This window comes from Corapipo altera, unplaced genomic scaffold (genome assembly GCF_003945725.1).
Source record: "Corapipo altera isolate COAL_440 unplaced genomic scaffold, ASM394572v1 103, whole genome shotgun sequence".
In the NCBI taxonomy this organism is placed as follows: domain Eukaryota; kingdom Metazoa; phylum Chordata; class Aves; order Passeriformes; family Pipridae; genus Corapipo; species Corapipo altera.
In genome coordinates, this window is record NW_020884993.1 from 584,978 (window position 1) to 591,286 (window position 6,309).

Here is a 6,309-nt window from a genome sequence, read left to right on the forward strand (position 1 = left end):
GAGCTCTGCTCTGGGGGGACCAGGGACAGCAGCCAGGGAATGGCTGGAGCTGTGTCAGGGCAGGCTCAGGTTGGATCTCAGCCAAAGGTTCTTCCCCCAGAGGCTGGTTGGGCACTGCCCAGGCTCCCCAGGGCAGTGGGCACAGCCCCAAGGCTGCCAGAGCTCCAGGAGGGTTTGGCTGATCCTCTGGGGCACAGGGGGTGACTCTTGGGGATGGGCCTGTGCAGGGCTGAGGGTTGGACTGGATGATCCTTGTGGGTCCCTTCCAGCTCAGCACATTCTGGGACTCTGGTATTCCTCAGTCAGTGCCCACTGATGAGCTCAGGTATTCCCTGGGCAGAGCTCACACCTGGGTGTGTTCCCAGCCCGGCAGTGGCTGCACTCACACAGCAAATGGGATGTGGCCAAAAACTTTGCTCAGCTTTTGCAAAGGGACAGAGAGGAATAAGGGCACAGGAACCTTAGACTCACACACTGTTTTGGGTTGGAAGAGACCTTAAAGCTCATCCAGTCCCACCCCCCTGCCATGGGCAGGGACACCTTCCACTCTCCCAGGTTGCTCCAAGCCCCGTCCAACCTGGCCTTGGACACTTCCAGGGATGGGGCAGCCACAGCTTCTCTGGGTAACCTGTGCCAGGGCCTCCCCACCCTCACAGGGAAGAATTCCTTCCCAATATCCCATCTAACCCTGCCCCTGTCAGTGTGAAGCCATTCCCCATTTTCCTGTCACTCCAGACCCTCGTAAAATTGGGAGCTCATTGGGGATATGGCACCAAAATGCCTTCAAGGCAAAGCGAACGGGAACCTTAGGGAAACATTTGGGCTCAGTAAAATAAAAGGCAGCAGGATGTGTGCAGAGCATGGAATGGAATCAGTTAACAGGAATTAACAACCCAGAACTCAGATTATTGCAGTGTTCCACCTTTGTTTTTGTTGTGTAATTTCCCTGTTGAATGTTCCCACTCTTTGGATTCTGCTGTGCCCTTCAAGCCTTTATTTGTAACCATGGTATGCATTTGGTTCTTTCTGGGGCTACCAGAACTCAGGTGCTGCCCCTGGACTGGAATTTCTTGGGATGTAGGGGCAGAGCTGTGCTGGGCTTGGGTTCCTGCCTTCAATCAACTCCTCCCTTTTGCCTGGGAGACTTTTGTTTTGTGTTTAACAATGTGTTTCATTGCAAATTCCATGTTTTTCTTGAAATGACAATTGAAAGATGTTTCATAATGAGTTAGCTCTGAATGAAAATACAAATTATTTCCCCTGAAGGACATCAATATGAAACACTTCATCCGGAGTGGAGGGAATCACTTATTTGCTTTTCTTTCCCTTAAACAGATCAGCAAAACTAAGATGAATTAATAAAATGGTTTTGATTCTGCCATTTTTTAAATAAAAAATGGAGGGACTTGTGAAATGCTGCAAATATCCAGGGGCCTGCCAGCCCTTAATAAGGACATTCTTAGGGATTTTTGAATTCCAGAAATGTTTCCTACTTTCTGCTCCTCAACTCCATAACTCCAGTTCCTTTGTCACCTCTCAGAGCTCCTTCTTGGTGACTTGTAAGATTTGCAGGGTTGAGCTTTGAGCTTTCCCATCTGCTGTGGCGGAGGGAGAAGTGGGAATGCCATACAAGACATTCCTATGCCATTCCATTTGGAGTTGTACCCACCTGGTCACTCAGCAGAGCTGATGAGATGGAGCAGATGTGAGAGGCTGATCCCTGGTTCCCCTGGGTGACTTTACATTTCTCTGGCAGAGGGAAGAGGATCATCCTCATAATAGCATAAATCGGGAATTTCTCCTTACCAATGATGATTTTACACTTGTCCAATCCTTCAATCCTTGGAAACAAATCCAGGGAGAGATTTTTGAAGAACTGGTTTTTTTGGTTTTTTTGGTTTTTTTTTAATATTTGATCATCTGCAAGGAGGAGGAAATTCAGAGCAAGAACAGTTTAAAAATGACAGTGAGGAATCAAGTATGTTAAGGGAGTTCTACTCCTTCACTGCCTCATCTCACCCACGTTTTGAAGCTGTAGGAGCTGCCAGATCTGCCAGTGCCATCAGGCTGGGCACAGGCACCAACACCACACTGCCAACATGGCCAGGGATTTGCCTGACAGCTGAGTGAAGTTCCTCATCCTGCTCCTCCTGACCCTATAAAGCAGCCTGAGTGCCATGGCACAACCCCACGGGGGGTTGTCTGAGTCACAGAATCCCAGGATGGTTTGGGTTGGAAGGGACCTTAAAGCTCATCTCATTCCACCCCCTACCATGGGCAGGGACACCTTCCACCAGCCCAGGTTGCTCCAAGCCCTGTCCAACCTGGCCTTGGACACTTCCAGGGATGGGGTATCTCTTCTCTTGGCTCCTTGCCTTCCATTCCATGAGTTTTCATCAGCTCTCCTTGGGGAGAGCCCTCAGTGTGTCACAGCAGCCTTTGGACTCCTCAAGGTGTCATCTGGACGGTACTTTCCATCTCAGGATTGTTTGAACTTTTGAGTGTTCCCTCCACCCTCTTCTCTTCCTCCTCCTCCCCTTTTTTTCCACCTCAATCACTTAGAAACCATCCCCCTCCATTTAGGTCCACATTTTGCCCCCAAAACCACAGAATCCAAGTTTTGGTTTGGGTTGGAAGGGACCTTCTCATTCCACCCCCTGCCATGGGCAGGGACACTTTCCACTCTCCCAGGTTGCTCCAAGCCCCATCCAGCCCTGTTGCTGTGCCCCAGCTGTGGTGATCCAGTGCAGGGTTTCCCAACAGGAGCCCATGGGCACAGTCCATTACACCCCTTGCACAAATTATTATTTTTTTCCCCTTTTCCTGATTCTCTGTTTTGTCCCCCTTGTACCTCTGCACCTCCACCCCAGTAACCACCAGTTGCTATTTCCCCATTTGTACCAATTTTGCTACATATGCACCAAAATCTGGTGTTTCTGAGACAGGTGTATAGATGACCTTTGGCATTATATAATGTTGCAAATATGGTTATGCAGATGTTGCTGGTCTTGCACAGCTGTGCTCTCCAGAAGTTCCCCAAGATTCCCTGCAGGTTACCTGGGAAGTCTGGCCATTTCTTATATCATTCTGCCTAAAACATCCATGAAATCCAACCATCCTTCCCAGGACTGGCTGTAAATTTTGTCACATCTCACACAGCACTGGAAGGGGCTGTCCAGGGTGGAGTCCCCATCCCTGGAAATGCTCAAAAAATACATGGATATGGAACTCCACAGGATGGTACAGTGGGATTGGTTAGAGGTTGGACTTAATAATCTTGGAGGTCTTTTCCAATCTTAATGATTCTTAATGATTTCCATTGTGTGATGTCCAGCTGTTTTCCAAACCCTGCTCAGTTGGTGTAACCACAGCCCAGGCTCCTGCCTGCAACTCTAACAGCTTCTCCTTGGAATGGTGTAACAGAGGGACAACTAATCAGGCAACCACACAAGAGGCAAAGGCTTTCTGGCAGGTCCCCATGGGCAGAGTGTAAAGAAAAACTCCCTGGCTGAAGCAGAAAGCAGTTTGGCTTCTTCCTCTCTTGGTTTGGATCATACCTAGGCTGTTCCACAGGGACTGGGAGACCAGGGGAAACCTGGTCAGGCTGTGGAACGGGATGCCCAGGACAGTGGTGGTGTCACGTTCCCTGGAAGGATTTAATACATGTGTAGACGTGGCATGTGGGGACATGGTTCAGTGGTGGCCTTGGCAGTGCTGGGTTAATGGTGGGACTTGATGATCTTGGAGGTTCTTTTCCAACCTAAATGATTCTGTGATGAATCCAGACCAATCCTGAGGGTCCTTGCTGTGAAATCAAAAGAACTGGAGGCTTTTGCTGGTGATGGTCAAATCCAGCACATCTGGAATAGCTTATGTCCTGCTTCTTCCACTGATCTACCTTCCTGATGAAGTCCCTTCACCTCTAGGGATGAACAGGGTTCTGGAACAGGATTTTGGAGCAGCTCTTTTGGTGGGGTGAGTGTCTCCAGGTCCCTGCACACCTCCAGCCTTGGCTTGGGTCGTGCAACAGCAACACCACGGGATGGGGAGGGGATGGACAGGCCACCATGAGTGGTACATGAATGGCCTTCCAGTTCAAAAAGACTGATAGAAATCACTCCACCACCCAGGAGAACTTTCTTTACCATCACTGGTAGGTGGCCCCAAAGCTGTGCAGCTGGATTTCTGCAGAGCTTTTTCTAACAGGGCCTGTTCCACCAGGCCCTTCTGGGGCCGAACACCCCCAGCACTGCATTTTCAGAGTCAGGTGGAACAAGCTCAGAGGTTGTTGGTAGGGTGAAGGAGCTGCAATTTGAGAATGGATTGTCACAGGAAACTTAGAGGTGTCGGCAAAATAGTAAAAAAATTGAGTATTTCACACACCAGAGCAATTCTGTCCATCCCTGGCATGTCTTAGGTGCTACAGTCCTGTGGCCACCATGAGTTCATTTTCTACTCACACCTTTGGTGTTGCTGCTGAAACCACACAGCCAAGCACTGAATTTGGTGTCACATGGAAAAAAAGGAAAAAAAAATAAATGGCAAAAATAATCAAGGTGGAGCTTTGCAGACCAGATTTATGTGTGGGAGACCAGGGCCTTGCCTGAGGCATAAGGAGAGTTGGGGCTGGATCAGTGGACTCCTGTGAGGAAAGTTTTCGTGGTGATGAACTGACATCACTCCAGGAAGAGTCTTACATTAAATCTGACATTACCCTGCTGTTTGTTCACCATGGGATGGGGTTTGCTGCACTGCTCTTGCACTGCAGAGTTGTGCTGGAACACTCAGAACTAGAGGGAGGTAGGGAAAGCTGCTCTTCCAAGCACTACAATGGATGAAGGAAATTTAAACAGGGCTCATGTGCCCAAAATGCAATTTATAGATGAGCTGGTGTCTGCCTGTGCAGCCCAACTGTAAAGTCTGTGTGACCTCCTGATGTCAGAGAGAACAATCCATCCAGAAAGGTTAAAGGACTGGATTTAGATTAATTCAAGAGCTTGTCCAATAAGATAAAGCAGTAGAGTGAAGGTAAATATTTGCAGCTTTATTTGCTGGGAGATTAATGTAATTGGTTTGGATTCCTTCACATCCTCCAGCCTCTTCATAAACACTGCACACTGTTAAATGCTGCAATAATGAAGGCATTTTGTCTTCATCATACTGGAGGGCAAGAGGCAGGGGAGAGCTATTCTTGCAAAATATTAGCCCAGTTTTGCACACCCCAGAGGATCTATTAATTTAGGTTAAAGGCTCTGCATCTCAGCAAGAGCTGAGCTTGGGAAGCATGTGAGGCTTTCCATAACCCCACCTCCACCTCCTCTGGGGATTTGCCCCCCCTTTCTTTCTTTTTTCTCCATTTTTTTTCATCTAGCCAGTGCAGAACTCGGGCACAGAGTGACCCAGGCTGATCCAGTTTGTCTGGATCACCTCCTCAAGGGCTGCCAAATAGGGCTTGGAGTGCTAGGAAAATTCCACAGCTCTGTTACCAGGCACCACTTCTCTGAGAGATCCTGAATCCCAGCTGTCACATGATAACTGATCCTAAAAAATTGGGAGGTGAGAGAGAAGGGAGAGTTTGATCCCAGTGCAGCCCCAGTAACCAATGCAATGTCTCTCTGTTACCTGTAGTGGGACAGGAGAACATGGTTTCTCTGGCAGAAACTCAAGATTTAATGACTGGACTTGGCACTCACTGCTCTGGTTTAATTGACAAGGTGGTGTTTTGTCAAAGGTTGGACTTGATCTTGGAGGTCTTTTCCAACCTTAATGGTTCTGTGATTCTATTCCATAGAATGGGACCAGAGGCACCTCTAGAGACCACCCAGCTCAGTGCAGGTTCCTCCAGCACTGATTGCCCAGGACTGTGTCCAGATGAGTTTGGGATATGACAAGAAGAAAAGCATTTCTCTGTTTAAATGGAATTTAAATTGCATTTTGGTTTTATATTTTTCTTTTTTTGGTCTTTTCACTGAGCACCAATCCCAGAATCCCAGAATCCCAGAGTCTGCTGAGTTGGAAGGGACCCACAAGGATCATTGAGTGCAATTCCTGGTCCTGCACAGGCCCATCCCCAAGAGCCACACCGTGAGCCTGAGAGTATGAGGAGAGTCTGGTTCCACCCCCTTTCCTCAATTCCATCACTGCTGAGTCTCTACAGCTACTGGGATTTTCTCCCTCCCTCTCTTTGGCCAGGGTAACCATGTCCCAGCTTCCTCTAATCCAGAGAGACTTCAGCTCTGTCCTTCAGTGTTTGGCTCCCCAGCCATTCCCTGTCCTCCCAAGCCCAACCACGAGAAACACAGGTGGGCA

At 48.6% G+C, this 6,309-nt stretch overlaps 1 long non-coding RNA gene across 1 annotated transcript; it reads left to right on the forward strand.

Moving 5' to 3' along the window:
• The first annotated feature begins 3,642 nt into the window (after positions 1-3,642).
• On the forward strand, positions 3,643-5,916 carry LOC113958325. The gene is made up of 2 exons (XR_003531478.1): positions 3,643-3,975; positions 5,792-5,916. It is a non-coding gene; the product is annotated as an uncharacterized LOC113958325 (long non-coding RNA).
• The last annotated feature ends 393 nt before the right edge of the window (positions 5,917-6,309 follow it).